This window comes from Salvelinus fontinalis, chromosome 36 (assembly GCF_029448725.1).
Source record: "Salvelinus fontinalis isolate EN_2023a chromosome 36, ASM2944872v1, whole genome shotgun sequence".
Lineage (NCBI taxonomy): Eukaryota > Metazoa > Chordata > Actinopteri > Salmoniformes > Salmonidae > Salvelinus > Salvelinus fontinalis.
The window spans coordinates 22,945,179-22,968,155 of NC_074700.1; the positions used below are offsets into that span (position 1 = coordinate 22,945,179).

Below are 22,977 nucleotides of genomic sequence, written 5' to 3' on the forward strand. Positions count from 1 at the left end.
GGAAATACCCAAAAGTCCCCACAAGGATAGTAAAACAAGGAACATTCTCTCTCGTAGGGTCATTTCCCATGTCCCCGTGAGGACAAAGGTTATTTTAGGCTTAGGAGTTAGGGTTAGGGTAAATAATACATTTTAGGTCCCCACAAGGATAGTAAAACATACTCTCTGTGTGTGTGTGTGTGTGTGTGTGTGTGTGTGTGTGTGTGTGTGTGTGTGTGTGTGTGTGTGTGTGTGTGTGTGTGTGTGTGTGTGTGTGTGTGTGTGTGTATATATAAGCTCAGTGTCTGAGCCATTGTCGTTAGTCTCCACAGACCCTTCAAACACAAGAACACTGTCTGAGTTAACGGATAAAGAGGCTGTTACAGACGGAGTGTATAATTAAATCAATGGATGACTGTTAAGCCTACTGTTAGTCATACATAGGAGCACTGAAAGGACTGTGTGTTTTAATAAGATGTTTTAATGATGATGAATACATAGACATTGTGTTTTAATCAGATCCGTAAATGGATGCTGAATACATAGAAAGTGTGTTCAGGTATTGGCAGGTTAGTATCTTAGCTAGCCAAATGAGCAAGAACAGACAAATGTGTTGTGGTTGCCTGGTTGCCGCGGCCTTTGTAGAGCGATGGGTAACGATGCTTCGTGGGCGACCGTTGTTGATGTGTGCAGAGTGTCCCTGGTTTGCGCCCGTGTCGAGGGGACGGTCTAAAGTTATACTGTTACATTGGACACACACACACATCCCCACACACACAGCCTTCTACCACACACCTCACACACACAGCCTTCTACCACCCCCCCCCCCCCCACACACACACACACATCCCCACACACACAGCCTTCTACCACACACACAGCCTTCTACCACACACCTCACACACACAGCCTTCTACCACCCCCCCCCCCCCACACACACACAGCCTTCTACCACCCCCACACACACACAGCCTTCTACCACACCCCCCCACACACACAGCCTTCTACCACACACCTCACACACACAGCCTTCTACCACACCCCCCCACACACACAGCCTTCTACCACACCCCCCACACACACAGCCTTCTACCACACACCCCACACACACAGCCTTCTACCACACCCCCCCACACACACAGCCTTCTACCACACCCCCCACACACGCAGCCTTCTACCACACACCCCACACACGCAGCCTTCTACCACACACCCCCCACACACAGCCTTCTACCACACATCCCACACACACAGCCTCCTACCACACACCCCACATCTCCACACACACAGCCTTCTACCACACCCCCCACACACACAGCCTTCTACCACACACCCCACACAAACAGCCTTCTACCACACCCCCCACATACACAGCCTTCTACCACACCCCCCACACACACAGCCTTCTACCACAGCCCCCACACACACAGCCTTCTACCACACACACAGCCTTCTACCACACACACACAGCCTCCTACCACACACCGCACATCCCCACACACACTGCCTTCTACCACACACCCCACATACAGCCTTCTACCACACACCCAACACACAGCCTTCTACAACACACAGCCTTCTACCACACACCCCACATACCCCACACACACAGCCTTCTACCACACACCCCACACACACACAGCCTTCTACCACACACACAGCCTTCTACCACACACCCCACACACCCCCCCCCACACAGCCTTCTACCACACACCCCACATAGCTTTCTACCACACACCCCACACACACAGCCTCCTACCACACACCCCACATCCCCACACACACAGCCTTCTAACACACACCCCGCCTTCTACCACACACCCCACACACACAGCCTTCTACCACACACCCCACACACACAGCCTTCTACCACACACCCCACACCCCCCCCCACACAGCCTTCTACCACACACACCACATAGCTTTCTACCCCACATCCCCACACACACAGCCTTCTACCACACACCCCACACAAACAGCCTTCTACCACACACCCCACACACACAGCCTTCTACCACACCCCCCACACACACAGCCTTCTACCACACCCCCCACACACACAGCCTTCTACCACACACACAGCCTTCTACCACACACCCCACACACAGCCTTCTACCACACACCCCACACACACAGCCTTCTACCACACCCCCCACACACACAGCCTCCTACCACACACCCCACATCCCCACACACACAGCCTTCTACCACACACCCCACATACAGCCTTCTACCACACACCCAACACACAGCCTTCTACAACACACAGCCTTCTACCACACCCCCCACATACAGCCTACCACATACCCCACACACACAGCCTTCTACCACACACCCCACACACACACAGCCTTCTACCACACACACAGCCTTCTACCACACACCCCACACCCCCCCCACACACAGCCTCCTACCACACACCCCACATCCCCACACACACAGCCTTCTACCACACACCCCACATACAGCCTTCTACCACACACCCAACACACAGCCTTCTACAACACACAGCCTTCTACCACACCCCCCACATACAGCCTACCACATACCCCACACACACAGCCTTCTACCACACACCCCACACACACACAGCCTTCTACCACACACACAGCCTTCTACCACACACCCCACACCCCCCCCACACAGCCTTCTACCACACACCCCACACACACAGCCTCCTACCACACACCCCACATCCCCACACACACACCCTTCTAACACACACCCCGCCTTCTACCACACCCCCCACACACACAGCCTTCTACCACACACCCCACACACACAGCCTTCTACCACACCCCCCCCCCCCACACAGCCTTCTACCACACACCCCACATAGCTTTCTACCCCACATCCCCACACACACAGCCTTCTACCACACACCCCACATACACAGCCTTCTACCATATATCATATCATAATATCATATTTTTTCAGATATCCGGATAATCAAAATACATGTGTTTTAAAGAAATAATATGTATTTTTAAACTTCAAATGGAGACTTGCTCAAACGACTTGAGAGAGAGCCACTGCTTGTTTCAATAGAGGGGTGGGGGAGGGGCAAGAGTGGAGCAGGGTCCACTGTGTGTGACAGTCTATGTGATGCACGGAGAAAGAGAGAGAGCATAGTCAAACCGACTCGCGCTAATTAGACAAACTTGTTACTGCCACAGTTTATCGATCGTACCATCTGGAAATGCCGGTCTTGACCGCAAATCGTTTTAAAGAAGCTAGCTAGCTACAGTAGCCAGCCACGTTAGAAGCGGCCTGGCCTACAATAACAATTCCATTCATATGAAACAACAGCCTACAAGACAGGAATGTCCTCCCCCTCCTGTTCGCATTGGCAATTGAACCGACTGCAGAAAGACAGGACACAAACATGTCTAAGCTACCGGTATGTCTTTCTTTAGTCTTTCTTATAAACATTCAGTCTGGCTGAATGTTGTTGTTTTTTTATTCTCAAAAATGAATACTCTCCCCAGTAATCGAATACTAACGTCCGTTAAGATGTTTCAATAACCGTGTCTATCCCCAACACAAACCTCCTAAACCCTCATTCTTCAGGAGGCAGAGAAGAGATATGAGAAAAGGAAGGTCCTGTCTTGAAGACATTTAAATACATTGGTGTTCATCCATATTTCTGTAACTACAAGTCTCTCACCATTGCTGCTTGTTATAGACCCCCCTCAGCCCCCAGCTGTGCCCTGGACACCATATGTGAATTGATTGCCCCCATCTATCTTCAGAATTCGTACTGTTAGGTGACCTAAACTGGGATATGCTTAACACCCCGGCGGTCCTACAATCTAAGCTAGATGCCCTCAATCTCACACAAATTATCAAGGAACCCACCAGGTACAACAATAAATCCGTAACCATGGGCACCCTCATAGATATCATCCTGAGCAACTTGCCCTATAAATACACCTCTGCTGTCTTCAATCAGGATCTCAGCGATCACTGCCTGCGTCCATAATGGGTCCGCGGTCAAACGACCACCCCTCATCACTGTCAAAAGCTCCCTAAAACACTTCAGTGAACAGGTCTTTCTAATCGTTCTGGCCCAGGTATCCTTGAAGGATATTGACTTCATCCCGTCAGTAGAGGATGCCTGGTTGCTCTTTAAAAGTGCTTTCCTCACCATCTTAAATAAACATGCCTCATTCAAAAAATGTTGAACTAAGAACAGATATAGCCCTTAGTTCACTCCAGACCTGACTGCCCTTGACCAGCACAAAAACATCCTGTGGCGTTCTGCATTAGCATCGAATAGCCCCCGTGATATGCACCTTTTCAGGGAAGTTAGGAACCAATATACACAGTCAGTTAGGAAAGCTAAGGCTAGCTTTTTCAAACAGAAACTTGCATCCTGTAGCACTAATTCCAAAAAGTTTTGGGACACTGAAAAGTCCATGGAGAATAAGAACACCTCCTCGCAGCTGCCCACTGCACTGAGGCTAGGAAACACTGTCACCATTGATAAATCTACGATAATCGATCATTTCAATAAGCTTTTTTCTACGGCTGGCCATGCTTTCCACTTGGCTACCCCTACCAACAGCTCTGCACCCCCTGCAGCAACTTGCCCAAGCCCCCCCCCCCCCCCCACTTCTCCTTCACCCAAATGCAGACAGCTGATGTTCTGAAAGCTGCAAAATCTGTATCCCTACAAATCAGCGGGGCTAGACAATCTCGACCTCTTTCTAAAATTATCCGCCGAAATTGTTTCAACCCCTATTACTAGCCTGTTCAACCGTTCTTTCGTATCGTCTGAGATCCCCAAAGATTGGAAAGCTGCCGCGGTCATCCCCCTCTTCAAAGGGGAGACACTCTAGACTCAAACTGTTACAGACCTTTATCCATCCTGCCCTGCCTTTCTAAATTATTCGAAAGCCAAGTCAATAAACAGATCACCGACCATTCTTTTTTATTTTTTTATTTTTAGCCCCTTTTCTCCCCAATTTTTGTGGTATCCAATCGCTAGTAATTACTATCTTGTCTCATCGCTACAACTCCCGTACGGGCTCGGGAGAGACGAAGGTCGAAAGCCATGCGTCCTCCGAGGCACAACCCAACCAAGCCGCACTGCTTCTTTAACACAGCGCGCCTCCAACCCGGAAGCCAGCCGCACCAATGTGTCGGAGGAAACACCGTGCACCTGGCCCCCTTGGTTAGCGCACACTGCGCCCAGCCCGCCACAGGAGTCGCTGGAGCGAGATGAGACAAGGAAATCCCTACCGGCCAAACCCTCCCTAACCCGGACGACGCTAGCCCAATTGTGCGTCGCCCCACGGACCTCCCGGTCGCGGCCGGCTGCGACAGAGCCTGGGGGCAAACCCAGAGACTCTGGTGGCGCAGTTAGCACTGCGATGCAGTGCCCTAGACCACTGATCACCGACCATTCTGAATCCCACCGTACCTTCTCCGCTATGCAATCTGGTTTCCGAGCTGGTCATGGGTACACCTCAGCCACGCTCAAGGTCCTAAACTAAATCATAACCGCCATCGATAAAAGACAGTACTGTGCAGCCGTCTTCATCGACCTGGCCCGGGTTCAATTCTTGGGCTGACTCTTTTCTATGTATATATTAATGATGTTGCTCTTGCTGCTGGTGATTCTCTGATCCACCTCTACGCAGACGACACCATTCTGTATACATCTGGCCCATCTTCGGACATTGTGTTAACAAACCTCCAAATGAGCTTCAATGCCATACAACACTCCTTCCGTGGCCTCCAACTGCCCTTAAATGCTGGTAAAACTACATGCATGCTCTTCAACCGATTGCTGCCGGCACCCGCCCGCCCATGCAGCATCACTACTCTGGATGGTTCTGACTTAGAACAACTACCTAGATGTCTGGCTAGACTGTAAACTCTCCTTCCAGACTAACATTAAGCATCTCCAATTCAAAATTAAATCTAGAATCGGCTTCCTATTTCGCAACAAAGCCTCCTTCACTCATGCTGTCAAACATACCCTCGTAAAATCCTACCGATCCCTGACTTTGGTGATGTCATTTACAAAATAGCCCCCAACACTCTACTCAGCAAACTGGATGTAGTCTATCATAGTCCCATCTGTTTTGTCACCAAAGCCCCATATATTACCCACCACTGCGACCTGTATGTTCTCGTTGGCTGGCCCTCGCTACATATTCGTCGACAAACCCACTGGCTCCAGGTCATCTTTACGTCTTTGATAAGTAAAGCCCTGCCTTATCTCAGCTCACTGGTAACCATAGCAACACCCACCAGTAGCACGCGCTCCAGCAGGTATATTCACTGGTCATCCCCAAAGCCAACACCTCATTTGGCCGCCTTTCCTTACATTTCTCTGCTGCCAATGACTGGAACGAATTGCAAAAATCACTGAAGCTGGAGAGTTATATCTCCCTCACTAGCTTTAAGCATCAGCTGTCAGAGCTGCTTACCGATCATTGCACCTGTACACAGCCAATCTGTAAATAGCCCACCCAACTACCTCATCCCCATATTGTTACTTATCTTTTTGCTCTTTTGCACCCCAGTATCTCTACTTGCACATCATCATCTGCACATCTATGACTCCAGTGTTAATGCTAAATTATAATTATTTTGCCTCTTTGGCCTATTTATTGCTTTACCTCTCTAATCTTCTAAATTTGCACACACTGTAAATAGATTTTTCTATTGTGCTATTGACTGTACTTTTGTTTATCCCACGTGTAACTCTGTGTTGTTGTTTTTTGTCGCACTGCTTTGCTTTATCTTGGCCAGGTTGCAGTTGTAAATGAGAACTTGTTCTCAACTGGCCTACCTGGTTAAATAAATACAAATTCTGTGGCTATATATTTAACAGAATAACTGTATTCTCTATGGTACATTGTAGAGTGTCCTCATTTTCTCTCACACACACACACAATATCAAAACACTTTCCAGCAGATAAAAGGCCTGCATTCCGTATTATTTTTGGAATGATTCCTAAAATTTTAATCTGTGTCCAATTTCCTATTGACATGAGTGCGTGATTTCAAATAAAAGTCAGAGTTAGGTGCAGACACATCCGTCCGTTGACAACAGCACCAGCCTAGTTGACATTGAATAAGGCCCAACTAACGTTTTGTTGAAATAAAGGATGAAACAAGCACACACACACAAAATGCTCTCTATTCCTAATGACGTGACGACAAGGGTGTGTTGATATTTAAATTCCTCCAGAAGTGATCACAGACAGTGATTTTAGTCTTCAAGTTTAGATAGAATAAGGCTCAGCTGGCTTTTGAAACACGCACGCACGCACACCAAATACCCTCTACACGTAATGACACGTGCTTGAGAAAGGTGTGTTTGTATTTACATTCTTACACATTACCTTAGCAGTCTTAACATAGATTTAACCATCTGTTTTGGGTTATTACGCCACGTCATTAGCTCATTCATAGTGCTGTGGGGTGGCGTCATGTTGTGATTAGGGCTGTTACGGTGACCGTATTACCGCCACACCGGCAGTCACGAGTCATGACCACAGTCAAATTCCACGTGACCATTTAGTTATGGTAATTAGGCTTCTCCAAGCTCTGATACTGCTCATGGTCATTAGTAGACTACCAAACTTGCTAACTGCCTGGTACTCAGCACTCTATTGTCCATCTAATCACTCTGACAACAATGCAAATGTAATCGAAAATCTAATAAAATACTTCATGAGAGCACATGAGCTCATGTTGTGCAACATTTCTATAGGCTATGCAATTGCGTGAGAAAACAGAGTGATGGCCTCTGTTAAAAAGAGGAGGTTCTCATCAGACTTCTATAGGCTAACTAATATATATATATATATATATATATTTATCAACTTTCTTAATATTAAGCACATTGTTTATCTTTACAACAGGAGTATAGTCTACCTGGCTGGCATGAAAATGAACCACGTGAAAAGCATTCTCCATTCGCTATTTAAGTGCATAAATGACATGTATTTTTTTCCACTGCCCCTGTTCTAAGAACGGTGCATGATAACGGTTCATTCTAATTCCAAACTAATTTCAGGCATATATTATTACCATTAACACAACATTTCATGACCGCTACAGCATCAGTTGTGATGGTGTGTGTGTGTACTATTTACCTGCGAGCCTCGAAGTCAGCCTTGCCAGAAGCCTTCTCTCCTGGGCCAGCTTCCTCTGACTCTCTCTCGTAAGGAAACACACCAGCCATTTATACACTGCCAACAGCACTGAGGTGGGAATATAGAGAAGAACGAAAAATTATTCGGTGTTCTTAATGTTTTGTATACTCAGTGTACAGTATGAAGTAATGGAGGAAGTGAATTTGCCCTTTCTGCTAAAAACAAATATTTCATCAGGGCTCCCGAGTGGCACAGCGGTCTAAGGCACTGCGTCTCAGTGCTAGAGGCGTCACTACAGACCCTGGTTCGATTCCAGGCTGTATCACAGCTGGCCGTGATTGGGAGTCCCATAGGGTGGTGCACAATTGGCCCAGCGTCGTCCAGGTTAGGGTTTGGCCGGGGTAAGCCGTCATTGTAAATAAGAATTTGTTCTTAACTGACTTGCCTAGTTAAATAAAGGTTAAATATATATATACTGTATATATTTTTTACATCAGGTTATATTTACTATATGTACCTATTAAAAGGGGAAATTAGTTTGGCTTCGGAGATTTCACGAGGTTTTAAACTCGGCCCCTTTTCAGGAACCTGTCTTTCAAAGATAATTCGTAAAAATCCAAATACCTTCACAGATCTTCATTGTAAAGGGTTTAAACACCATTTCCCATGCTTGTTCAATGAACCATAAACAATTAATGAACATGCACCTGTGGAACGGTCGTTAAGACACTAACAGCTTGCAGACGGTAGGCAATTAAGGTCACAGTTATGGAAACTTAGGACACTAAAGAGGCCTTTCTACTGACTCTGAAAAATACCAAAAGACAGGGTCCCAGCACCAGACATCAGCGGCAACAACATCGCCTATGGTCACAAACCCACCGTCGCTGGACCAGACAGGACTGGCAAAAAGTGCTCTTCACTGATGAGTCGCGGTTTTGTCTCACCAGGGGTGATGGTCGGATTCGCGTTTATCGTCAAAGGAATGACCGTTACACTGAGGTCTGTACTCTGGAGCGGGATCGATTTGGAGGTGGAGGGTCCATCATGGTCTGGGGCGGTGTGTAACATCATCATCGGACTGAGCTTGTTGTCATTGCAGGCAATCTCAATGCTGTGCGTTACAGGGAAGACATTCTCCTCCCTCATGTGGTACCCTTCCTGCAGGCTCATCCTGACATGACGCTCCAGCATGACAATACCACCAGCCATACTGCTCATTCTGTGCGTGATTTCCTGCAAGACAGGAATGTCAGTGTTCTGCCATGGCCAGCGAAGAGCCCAGATCTCAATCCTATTGAGCACATCTGGGACCTGTTGGGTCGGAGGGTGAGGGCTAGGGCCATTCCCCCCAGAAATGTCCGGGAACTTGCAGGTGCCTTGGTGGAAGAGTAGGGTAACATCTCACAGCAAGAACTGGCAAATCTGGTGCAGTCCATGAGGAGGAGACTGTTAGACCCCCCCTTTGTTCAGGGACACATTATTCCATTTCTTTTAGGTCACATGTCTGTGGAACTTGTTCAGTTTATGTTTCAGTTGTTGAATCTTGTTATGTTCATACATATATTTACACGTTAAGTTTGCTGAAAATAAACGCAGTTGACAGTAAGAGGACGTTTCTTTTTTTGCTGAGTTTAGACACAATATGTACCTATTATTTGGGAAATTAATTTAGCTTCAGAGATTTCATCAGGTTATATTTACAGTACAACTTTGGGAAGATAATCAAGGAATGGTTCCAAAGTGTACAGTATCATTAAGACTTTATTAGTCAAGTTCATATTTTAGCAAGTCACAGGAAAACGATGAAAGGGATAGTTCGGGATTTTGACAATGAGGCTCATTAGCATGCTAGCAGAAACTAATGATAGTAAGCATTGGCTTATGAAACTACCTTTAACTTCCTTCATACTGGACACAGAGACATAAAATGGTATCCACAAGTTCATCTGACTCTGGGGAAGTATATACATATATCCAAAATCCTGAAGTATCCCTTTAAAACAACCCTGTGGAAACCATGCTCCAGTTTGTGAGGAACCAAAGGTCACACAACATCAAGAAAATGTTTAAACAACATTCTCTTAGAAGCCTCCAGTGATAAAGAAGACATTGTAAACTGGGTGGGTCGAGCCCTGAGTGCTGATTGGGTGAACCCCCTTGGTGCCTTATTGCTTAAATACACTATAATTTTTGTGATGGTATTTGTAGTATACTTATAGCATGGGAGAGGTCTTGGACAACACAGCCCCAGTCTGTCAGTCATACATCATCAAGCTCAAACACTCTGTCTGATAACAGTAAGAGAGAAGCCTTCAGTCAACCTGGAAACATGTGGAAATCGGTGGTTCTGTGGTGGAAATCCCTGGCTGGGCCAAAGCCTCCTTGTGGGACTTCAAACAGACAGGGAGGCTTTCACACAAAAGGAAGCCATAGAACGAATGCAGACACACACACACACACACAGAGTATCAAAGATTTTCCAGGGTAAATGATTCCCTATCCAAAAGGCCCACATACGTTAGAGGTAGTGAGTAACTGACCTGAATCCTTCTGACTATAATAACACTGGGTTGTGTTTGCTTCATGAGGAGTGGGGGTTGAGCGAGTGCAGGTGTCTGTGTGTGTGTGTGTATGTTTGTCTGTCTGTGTGTGCGCATCTGTGTGTGTGCGCGTCTGTATGTGTGCGTCTGTGTGTGTGTGCGCATGTGTGCATCTGTTTTCACAGCTTCTAGGGCCAAGGCATGCAGAGGAGTGTATAACATGATGATAAGGACAAACATATGATCTGGATCGATTATCAGGAGGATATGGTTGTAGGGTTTAGACACACAAACACTAACCAGAGACCATATGAACTTTGAAGGGTCAGATAAGGAAATAATTATAGCATTAGAGTAGATTTAGTTTTTTGGACAACGTTAGTTACTAGGAAACCTTATAAACCACTTTAATAAAAATAAAGAAAAAGGAAAGAGAAATAACAATAACAAAAACAAAATCAAAGCATTGCCATCAAAGCATTGAGAATGAGATACTCCTTTAGGGAGCATAGTCGGTAATACCGGCACTGAACACAACGGGAGCTATTTTCAACCCCCACTGAGCCTCTGTAATCCGAAGGTTAGCAATTCTAACGAGTACATCTAAAATCCCATAGCGATTGCTAGCTAAATGCTAATGAGCGCATTGCGAAAATGTTATAGACTCTGACAAACTATTTGCAAGACAAACATCCATAAAGTTATACAAGTAACTCAAAAATGCTACTTACAGTTTGTTGCACGCACAAAACAAATGTTAGACAGCAAGGCTCTTGATCCAGGAAGTGATTCTCTGCGGTTACCAAGAGAAGTTTGATTTTGCAAGGGGAACCACTACTTCAAGGTCTCAAAGCAAGTGACGTCACCGATTGAAAGGCTATTAGCGTGCACCACCGCTAACTAGCTAGCCATTTCACATCCGTTACACTCACCCCCCTTTCCCTCAGCAACCCCGGTTCGAATCCAGGTCACGGCACCAATGTAACAGTATAACTTTCGTCCGTCCCCACGCCCCGGGCGCGAACCAGGGACCCTCTGCACACATCAACAACAGTCACCCACGAAGCATCGTTACCCATCGCTCCACAAAAGCCGCGGCCCTTGCAGAGCAAGGGGAACCACTACTTCAAGGTCTCAGAGCAAGTGACGTCACCGATTGAAAGGCTATTAGCGCGCACCACCGCTAACTAGCTAGCTATTTCACATCCGTTACATACCCTATACTGCCCAAGCCGAACACAAGCACACACACACACACACTTGAATTCTACTCCTCCACCTCCTACTCCCTCTTATGACACAGACACACGTGCTTGGCCTTTACTGTGACAACATAAACATTACAATGGTGACAGGCTGTGACCGATCCGGTACACAAAATGGGAGCCTTTATTTTTACCCTTCCTCTTTCCAATCCAGCCAATTAGATGCCAGAGCTGACCTGTGTTGCTAGGCGACCCGCAGGCTGAGTCACCCTCTGTGGTATGATGTCAATAAACCAACCAGATGTTTTGCAGATGGGGGAGAAAGGGCTTGGTGTGTGTGTGTGTGTGTGTGTGTGTGTGTGTGTGTGTAGCATATGAGGAAAGTGAGGCTCTAGCCAAGGTTCACATCATCTGTTCCCTCTCTGAGACATGGGCTGTCTGGATGGCTTTACCTTGGAAGGGCATTCATTCACTCACACGGCTGCATGCAGAACATAGCAGGGAGCCGGTGTGTGTGTGTGTGCGTGTTTTCGATTCAACACATTCTATTTGCTTTTTAATTGACATAATTTTATTACAGCCCTCTAAAATTGAACAGGGGTCTGGAGCCTAGCCAGTGTCTGGGGTCATTCAGAGGGTTGGCGTGGCTTTGCTTACCCTCTACCAGGTGTGGCAGCTGGAGTGTGGCTGTTACATCTGGCATCATGACAATAGCTTTCCACCAGAACCAGAACAGTGGACGGCTTATAGAACTGACTGCTCATAGGCACAGAGCTAAGGGTGTCACGTACAGGTTGGTGACACCTTAATGGGAGAGGACGGGCTCGTGTTAATGACTGGAGCGGAATCAGTGGAACCGTATCAAATACATGAAACGCATGGTTTCCAGGTGTTCAATGCCATTCCATATGCTCCGTTCCAGCTATTATTGTGGTGTTTGTGGTGTGTGGTGTGTGGTGTGTGGTGTGTGGTGTGTGTGTGTGTGGTGTGTGTGTGTGTGTGTGTGTGTGTGTGTACCTGTGGAGTCCATGCACTGCTCTGTGGATGTGGCAGTGAACCTAGTCTCCAGAAGGAGGTCAAAGTCTTCCAGGGAAGTCACAGCCTCCAGTGGAGACTCAATCCTCACTACATGGACAATGACCAAATACAGTTGAAGTCAGAAGTTTACATACACTTAGGTTGGAGTCATTAAAAATAGTTTTTCAACCACTCCACAAATTTCTTGTTAAACTATAGTTTTGGCAAGTCGGTTAGGACATCTACTTTGTGCATGACACAAGTAATTTTTCCAACAATTGTTTACAGACAGATTATTTCACTTATGATTCACTGTATCACAATTCCAGCGGGTCAGAAGTTTACATACACTAAGTTGGAGGTGACGTCAATTGGAGGTGTACTTGTGGATGTATTTCAAGGTCTACCTTCAAACTCAGTGCTCAGTGCTTGACATCATGGGAAAATCAAAAGAAATCAGCCAAGACCTCAGAAAAAAAATTGTAGTCCTCCACAAGTCTGGTTCATCCTTGGGAGCAATTTCCAAACGCCTGAAGGTACCACGTTCATCTGTACAAACAATAGTATGCAAGTATAAACAACATGGGACCATGCAGCTGTCATACCGCTCTGGTATGACTGTTATTTTCGGTCTCCTAGAGATTAACGTACTTTGGTGCGAAAAGTGCAAATCAATCCCAGAACAGCAAAGGACCTTGTGAAGATGCTGGAGGAAACAGGTACAAATGTATCTTTATCCACAGTAAAACGAGTCCTATATCGACATAACCTGAAAGGCAGCTCAGCAAGGAAGAAGCCACTGCTCAAAAACCGCCATAAAAAAAGCCAAACTACGGTTTGCAACTGCACATGGGGACAAAGATCGTACTTTTTGGAGAAATGTCCTCTGGTGGAGGCTTGCAAGCCGAAGAACACCATCCCAACCGTGAAGCATGGGGGTGGCAGCATCATGTTGTGGGGGTGCTTTGCTGCAGGAGGGACTGGTGCACTTCACAAAATAGATGGCATCATGAGGCAGGAAAATTAAGTGGATATATTGAAGCAACATCTCAAGACATCAGTCAGGAAGTTAAAGCTTGGTCACAAATGGATCAATCACCCCAAGCATACTTCCAAAGTTGTGGCAAAATGGCTTAAGTACAACAAAGTCAAGGTAATTGAGTGGCCATCACAAAGCCCTGACCTCAACCCTATAGAACATTTGTGGGCAGAACTGAAAGTGTGTGCGAGCAAGGAGGCCTACAAACCTAGCTCAGTTACACCAGCTCTGTCAGGAGGAAAGGGCCAAAATTCACCCAACTTATTGTGGGAAACTTGTGGAAGGCTACCCGAAACGTTTGACCCAAGTTAAACAAATGAAAGGCAATGCTAATAAATACTAATTGAGTGTATGTAAACTTCTGATCCACTTGGAATGTGATGAAAGAAATAAAACCTAAAATAAATAATTCCCTCCACTATTTTGACATTTCACATTCTTAAAATAAAGTGGTGATCCTAACTATATATACTGCGCGCACACACCTACACTTCAAATGCATGCCCCTCGCGTCCTCTCCTCTTCCCCTTCTGAAAACCCATTGGACAAGAAAGCCAGAGGTCTCGCCCCTCTGACCTTCTCCTCCAATGGGTTTTGAGGAGGAGGGGAGGAGAGAGGACCCGATTGTGTCTCTCCCTCTCTCTCTCTCTCTCCCAAGTATTGGGATCACTGCCTAACCCTCTTTCCCTTCCTCCACTCCCGTTCCTTTCCTCCCTGTCGGTTGCTCTGTCCTTCATCATCATACCGATCTGGAACTCCAAAAGGCCATGAAGATGGATTTACAGTGGTGCATTGCAAAGTAATTGGGGGGAGAAAATTGTCTCTGGGAAAATATTACATTGATTTGCATTGCTGGCTTTCCAAACCCTGCTATAACAACTAGTTTGTTATATATTATTTATCATGTATTCTGATCCCTGTTGGCTGACCCCTTAGAGACCACTAGTCCATCTTGGCTCCACAGACGATTTATGTAACCTTCAGTGAAATGATAAAGGATTTATAGCCCAAGGAATGTCTCCGGAAAAACTCCTGGCACTAATTTTGTCCACCAAGAGTAACCAACTGGGATTTCCTGGTCGTCTTTGGGACCAAACTGACGACGGGTGTCGGAGAAGTGAATAGCTACAGTCATGGCAAGCTTCAGGTTTACAACATCCATTCTGGAGATGGAGACTCAGCCCCTGGACAGGGCACCCAGGGAAACACTTGTTAGGGGGTCATACAGAGGAGGGAGGGAGAGGGTGGACGGACAAGAGGGAGAGAGGGTGGACAGGAGGAAGGGGGAGGGAAGGAGGGTGGACGGGAGGGAGTGTGGACGGGAGGGAGGGAGAGTGGACGGACAGGAGGGAGGGAGAGTGGATGGACAGAAGGGAGGGTGGGTGGGTGGAAGGACAGGAGGGAGGGAGAGTGGACGGGAGGGAGGGAGGGAGAGTGGACGGACAGGAGGGTGGGTGGAAGGACGGGAGGGAGAGTGGACGGGAGGGAGAGTGGACAGGAGGGAGGGAGGGAGAGAGGGTGGACGGACAGACGGACGGACGGGAGAGTGGACAGGAGGGAGGGAGAGAGGGTGGACGGACGGACGGGAGAGTGGACGGGAGGGAGGGTGGACGGACGGGTGGACAGACGGGAGGGTGGATGGGATGGAGGGAGAGAGGGTGGACGGACGGACGGGAGAGTGGACGGGAGGGAGGATGGACGGGAGGGAGAGTGGACGGACCAGTTTTCATATCTTTCAGAATTTATTTGTGGAGCCCTTGAATAAAACTTGAATAATGCAAGGGGGTAAAACTCTTCTCAAGAGTATCAGCATTCACTTGTTAAAAAAAAACTAACTGATTGAAGAAGGAAATCCCACTTAATTACTATCAACTGATTAATACAGTCCAGTTCTCCAAGTTTATGTACAAGTTTAACATCAATGTGAATCATTTTCTGTTGACTTTCACCAACATGAACAGTTTCCGGTTGTTTAGAGTAGTCCTGTTAAGACTGACTCCTTTACATGTCTCAAGGGTACAGAGGAATTTTCCAAACATTTCCTCCTACTCTCCTCACCCCCTTTTTCTAGGCTCCTTGTTACCCATTAAACTAGCAGTAAAAAAGTGCCAATTTTGACCAGGGTCGTATTCATTAGGCACCAAACAGAAGAACACGGACTGAAACAAGTAGGGGACACACTGAACTTGTCCAATAAAACAAAACAATCATTTTCATTTTCCGTTGCAAAACTTTTTACTGCATTTTGTTACGGTTTTCTGTAATGAATACAGGCCTTTCTGGGATTCCAATCCTAACCGCAGAGCGATTAAGGGCTCCCTCCTCCCCTAGTCATTAGGTGTTTTCTCAGAAGCCTCTTAAGGCCAAGTTCCCATCATTCAGGTCAACCCAGAGGGGCCCGCTCTTTTTCTTTTTACGTGTTTGAGCACATGCAGTGTCATCTCAGTGTGTGTGTCTGTCTGTGTGTGTGTTTGTGTGTGTGCATGTCTGTGTGTGTGTGTGTGTGTGTGTGTGTGTGTGTGTGTGTGTGTGTGTGTGTGTGTGTGTGTGTGTGTGTGTGTGTGTGTGTGTGTGTGTGTGTGTGTGTGTGTGTGCAAACACAGACAGACATTTTTCTTTTCACGGGTCAAACCCATCCATGTTTGTTTGGAACAAAAACAGAGGAAAGATTCTTCCTGTGAGATCAGGCGTGGAGGCCTGAAGACTTCAAACCAGAATGTTTGTTTATATGTTTTCATTTGACATCCCACCACGAATAAGTAGAGCCCAGCCAAGTCCTACAGAAGGTTGGTGTTGGAATTCTGGCTAAAACTTTACAATGACAAACTATTAGGTTCTGAGACACAATAGTAGATATTTGATCATAGTCGTGGACACGCAGTTAGTTGTAAAAAATTTACTTCTACTTCCTCATCCTTTCCTTTTTCCAGAGAGGAAAAGTATGTGTGAAAGGAGTCTGTGTGTGTGTGTGTGAGTGTGTGTGCATGCAGGTGGGTTTCCTCATCTTAAAAAGGTATGACGGAGTATCCCTCAGGGTGACATCAGTGATCTTATTGAGCATATTTCCAGAGGGACTTGGCCATTGTGAAACACTGCAAACCTGATCGGTGAAACAAAGAATATCTTAGGTAGTTGCCAATAACCTTTGAGCCCATTTTAGGAATACTGTTTCCATGACATAGACTGACCAGGTGAATCCAGGTGAAAGCTATGATCCATTATTGATGTCACTTGTTAAATACACTTCAAATCAGTGTAGATGAAGGGGAGGAGACAGGTTAAAGAAGGATTTTTAAGCATCGAGACAATTGAGACATGGATTGTGTATGTGTGCCATTCAGAGGGTGAATTGGCGAGACAAAAGATTTAAGAGCCTTTGAACGGGGTATGGTAGTAGGTGTCAAGAACTGCAACCTGCTGGGTTTTTCAAGCTCAACAGTTTCTGGTGTGTATCACCCAAAGGTCATTCAACCAACTTGACACAACTGTGGGAAGCATTGGAATCAACATGGGCCAGTATCCCTGTGGAACACGTTCGACATCTCGTAGAGTCTATGCCCCGACAACAAGAGGCTGTTCTGAGGGCAAGGGGGGGGGGTGCAATTCAACATTAGGAAGATGTTCCTAATGTTTTGTACACTGTATAGCTTAGTTCTAAGCATTTGTACTGTAGAAACTCTGCACACCCTGGGAGAGATGGTTATGCACACCCTGGGAGACAACATTCTCATGGTTGAAAGTTCTGTTCCAAATAACATTGTGGACGTTCTAAGTCATATAAAGTAGGATTATACTGCCCTCTGGTGGTCTTGAAGTGTCACAACCAAAGTTCACAATGAATATGACTCTTTAGTAATATAATAACATGAATGTTTCTCATTTTGACTGAATGCCAAAGAATAGGATGGTGTGATGAAAGGCATCGTTTTTTTTCTATAAAAACAAATGGTTTTGAACCTATTCATTGTCCAGTCCGTTCTGACACAGTTTTTCCCCCATATCTCCTACCATCACTCCTGGCATCACCAGCAGTCTTGGGGTCTCTGACCTGTCAAAGACATAAATCACAATCAATATAGGTTGGAAAGATTTGATATATAACATCACAAGCTAACACTGAAAGAGAGTGCCCCACATTATTTTCAATGTTTTTATTGTTTTTAGTGTCTCCTGACCGCTCCTGTCTCAGCCTCCAGTATTTATGCTGCAGTAGTTTATGTGTCGGGGAGCTAGGGTCAGTTGGTTATACCTGGAGTACTTCTCCTGTCTTATCCAGTGTCCTGTGTGAATTTAAGTATGCTCTCTCTAATTCTCTCGTTCTCTCTTTCTTTCTCTCTCTCTGAGAACCTGAGCCCTAGGACCATACGTCAGGACTACCGGGCATGATGACTCCTTGCTGTCCCCAGTCCGCCTGGCCTTGCTGCTATTCCAGTTTCAACTGTTCTGCCTGTGGTTACGGAACCCCTACCTGTCCCAGACCTGCTGTTTTCAACTCTTAATGATCGGCTATGAAAAGCCAACTGACATTTATTCCTGATTATTATTTGACCATGCTTGTCATTTATGAACATTTTGAAAATCTTGGCCCTCTCTAATTTTCTCCTTGTCTCTTTCTTTCTCTCGGAGGACCTGAGCCCTAGGACCATACATCGGGACTACCGGGCGTGGTGACTCCTTGCTGTCCCCAGTCCGCCTGGCCTTGCTGCTATTCCAGTTTCAACTGTTCTGCCTGCGGTTATGGAACCGCCACCTGTCCCAGACCTGCTGTTTTCAACTCTTAATGATCGGCTATGAAAAGCCAACTGACATTTATTCATGATTATTATTTGACCATGCTTGTCACTTATGAACATTTTTGAACATCTTGGCATAGTTCTGTTATAATCTCCACCCGGCACAGCCAGAAGAGGACTGGCCACCCCTCATAGCCTGGTTCCTCTCTAGGTTTCTTCCTAGGTTTTGGCCTTTCTAGGGAGTTTTTCCTAGCCACCGTGCTTCTACACCTGCATTACTAGCTGTTTGGGGTTTTAGGCTGGGTTTCTGTACAGCACTTCGAGATATTAGCTGATGTACGAAGGGCTATATAAAATAAACTTGATTGATTGTAATTTTCAAAGATGCAGATGTTCATTACAAATAATCCAATGTGTTCTTTCCATATAGAGCAAAACGAGACATACAATACATAAATACAAATAAATATGTAAATAATATAGTTGGTAAGAGAATGGTAGTTGCTAAGGGGGGGGGGGGGGGGGGGGGGGGGGTGCTATGCCCTTCCTCCAAAACAGTACTAATAGTCACAGGATCAGTACCACACAAATGTACACTTGCAACATTTTGAAATAATTGTACCTTATGCAGGATTGGGTAGGTTACTCCTCAGATGCAATCCGTTACAGCCACTAGTCAGCTGTCCAAAACAGCAATCAGCAACGTAATATTTGGACTACCCAAACACTCAGCAATGCAACCCGACAACTCCCAGCTACCTCTGGACTACCCTTCCCCCAAGAGGCCCCAGAAGAAGACAAAAAGGATCCATCAAACAAACCTGCCGTGTCATCACAGTGGTCCCTTACCCGCGCGCGGTTCGAAAGCTCAGGTGGAACAGACCCAAACTGGCACCGTTTTCAAAGCCAAACCAAATGCCACCGAGAAAACAGAAAGGTGTCACAATGCACCTTTTTTTCCCCAAAACATCTCTTCTGAATTCAAAAGTAATCGGAGAAGCAATCGTCTAGTTTTTAAGTGTATCTGCAATCTGATCACAATAGCCCTGCTGGTTACGCAACCAATCACATCCACAATCCTTTTTTAATCAGAGTACAGACCATGACAGGCTCCCTTCCCAGAACTTAGTAAGGGGTGTTGATTATGAATTCATGGATAGGAGAGAGGTTATCACTATAGTATGGTTTATTCACAGTAAAGACTAGCTACTAGTGAATCCTCATTGACACTCAAGTTGTTTAACTCTATGAATCATGGCTGAGTTGCTGAAGAAAACAAAATGGTGCCAGGTTAGGTTTCCAATGTATTTACGTTTTTATATAAGTCAGTGTATTTATTTTTATTACAAATACGAAATAACCAGTGTTTGTGTCCCACCCACCTTTGTACTAGGATCGTACTTGGCTGTGGTCCTCATAGCTCTGGTATTGGAGGGGAAAAACAACAGGTGCAGCTTACAGGACTTCGGACACCAGAAGTTGTATTGAACTGGCGTGTCATTGTATTTCAACAGTTTTGTGTCACTGGATATATGTTTATTGAAGTAGAGAAATAAATAGCCTGTAGTCGTATTGTCTCCATACCTGTTTATCTATGGGCGATGTGCAATCTGTTTCTCTACTGTCTACCTTTTAGGTTTTTTTTCTCTGTTTGTTTTTATGGAGAACATTTGGGTCAATGCCTAGTTGGTAGAGCATGATGCTTGCAACGCCAGGCTTGTGGGTTCAAATCCCCAACGGGGGACCAGTTTGAAAAAATTATGACAAATGTATGCACTCCCTACTGTAGGTCACTCTGGATAAGTGTGTCTGCTTAAATGTAACATTGTGTGGTAGTGTGGTAACAACTGGAAGTTGCCTTTTAGGTGCAGCATTCTAGCAGTTAGCAGCATCCAGGGCAAAGTGCATACATGCATAACACACTGAAAAGCAATAACCTGCCACTATGAAATCACTGTTTAGACGTGTTTACATGGCTTCCAATACATTTCAAAGGGAGAAGGTAGATATGAATGAATGTGTATGCTGATTGTTTGTCTACTGTCATGTCCTCTGTATCCTGTACAAACTGGCTATGTCTCTGGGATCCGGAGTTGGCTACTGTCCCACCAAACATCTGAACCAGAACAAAGCCATGCTTACACTGTAATAATCTCTCATATCATGTCTTTTGAGAAGATAAAGACATGCATTACTCCATATGATGCTTCTTCAAAAGCGGTACCGGAGTGACAAATCTAGGTCCAAGAGGCTTCTAAACAGCTTCTACCCCCAAGCCATTAGATTCCTGAACATCTAATCAAATGGCTTCCCAGACTATTTGCACCCCCCCCCCCACACCTATTTTACACCGCTGCTACTCTCTGTTATTATATATGCATAGTCAATTTAATAACTCTACCTATATGTACATATCACCTCAATTACCTCGACTAACCAGTGCCCCCGCACATTGACTCTGTACCGGAACCCCCTGTATATAACCTCACTATTGTTATTTTACCGCTGCTCTTTATTCCTTGTTCTTTTTTCTTCTTATTGTTATGATTTTTTAAACTGCATTGTTGGTTAGGGGCTTGTAAGTAAGCATTTCACTGTAAGGTCTACACCTGTTGTATTCGGCACATGTGACTAATACAATTTGATTTGGTGATGTCTAACCAAGTCTTTGAGACACTACCGTAACACTACTGTTTTGACTGGTCCCTGCAGATTAGATAAAGAAAACAAAATCCATGCATCCTTTCTCCTTCCATCTATCCAAACTCACCCATTTGTTGGGAAGGAACTTTTCCCCCAGTGACCAGCTGTACATGCCCAGGCAATTTCTCTATCCCCATCTCTCTCTTTCGCTCCTCTTAGCCCATCTATCCATGTAAACTCACCCATTTGTTAAGGATTCAAATAGTTGGCACCCAGGGGCCAGTCACACATGCCCAGTCATTTAGCACCACTGTCCTCCACGGCTTCCCCATGATGTCATCGCGTGTCAGAAAGTCGTACTGGAACATCTGTTTACAGCGTCTGAACGTGACCTCACACATCTACTCCGTGGACAGGTCTTCGCCGGGCTGCCAAGCAAAGATACGCTCGTTCTTTAACGTCCGGAGCACGTGTTGTTCTGGAATTGTGGGCAAAAATATTGTCACGTGATTTGTGGTAGATACCTGTGACTGAAGAGGAAGCGAGATATTTTTCTGGTTCATATACAGTCAATGAACTAACTAGACCAGACCCGGCTGCTATTGCATTGGTGCGTATGGGAAAGCCACTCCTTACGTAGACCGGAACTGTGACCAACCTTTTTTTATATGGTAAACAGCCTTTATGTGATATCTTCATTTATCCACCATGGTAGACACTCCTCTAAGAATAAGTCTAACAGTCAGTCAGTCACCATTGTCAGTGTTTCTTTACATAACCTATTTACACATAAAAGGCTATGATATAGGTTAGCCTTCCTTTACTGCATAGCGTACTTTCAATGCTAGCAGTCCTCTCCCTCAAGGAACATGACCATGTCTTTCCAGTTGAAGGACACTTTCCTCCTGTGTACGTCCAGCAGAACTGCTCCATCCTCTGCTCATACTTTCCTCTGTGTAGTTGGGGACACTCATTCCGTCTAAGGCACTTTATGCTTCCCTAGAAGAAAGACTGGAAATAACAGGGGATGGGTGGAGAGTTGTATTGATGCAAGCAATCCCTGAGTCATCCAATCTCTTGATGTAGTCTACTAGAAAAGATTTTAGATAACATTCTTGAGAATGTGCAGAGAGGTCGCAGCCAGGGTTTGTGCAGTTCAAACGTATTTTTCAGAAAATGATCTATAGAGCAAGTGTCACATTTCAATATCTGAGAAAACCATGCACAACATCACGTAGACATTCTAAAACGATCAATTTGCTCTATCAACAAGTAACTGTCACCATCTTAACATTGACTGTCACAAACCTAGACTAGATAAACGTGTCATTTTGTTGACACTGACAGGCAAATAAACAAACACTTTCAAAACACAGCACACTTCAAAAGCGCTCACAGCTGAATATAATTACACTACGTATAATGTATTATATTCTGTTATGACGAACATCTACAGATTATATAAATTCAGAACGACCAAATTCCTTCCCAAATTGATAAAAAGCAAAATGGTCGAAAAGACCAAAAAAATCAGATTTTCTTACCTGTACACTGCCCTGCTCTGCTCGGATGTCACGTCAAGGCGCTAGGTCAAAAATGACGCATATGCAGTGCGACCGATTTTGTGTTGTCAATTGGCAGGGTTGTTATTATAAAATCGCATTGCTAAACTGCTACTGCTTTTTAACCCATTTTAAAACG

General features: G+C 45.5%; 2 long non-coding RNA genes across 2 annotated transcripts; one reads left to right on the forward strand and one right to left on the reverse strand.

Moving 5' to 3' along the window:
- Nucleotides 1–3,041: 3,041 nt before the first annotated feature.
- On the forward strand, nucleotides 3,042–19,008 carry LOC129835423 (uncharacterized). The gene is made up of 2 exons (XR_008756412.1): nucleotides 3,042–3,379; nucleotides 18,245–19,008. It is a non-coding gene; the product is annotated as an uncharacterized LOC129835423 (long non-coding RNA).
- LOC129835422 (uncharacterized) lies at nucleotides 15,367–22,919 on the reverse strand. The gene is made up of 3 exons (XR_008756411.1): nucleotides 22,821–22,919; nucleotides 21,519–22,287; nucleotides 15,367–17,948 (listed from the first exon to the last, which is right to left on the reverse strand). It is a non-coding gene; the product is annotated as an uncharacterized LOC129835422 (long non-coding RNA).
- Between the last annotated feature and the right edge of the window lie 58 nt (nucleotides 22,920–22,977).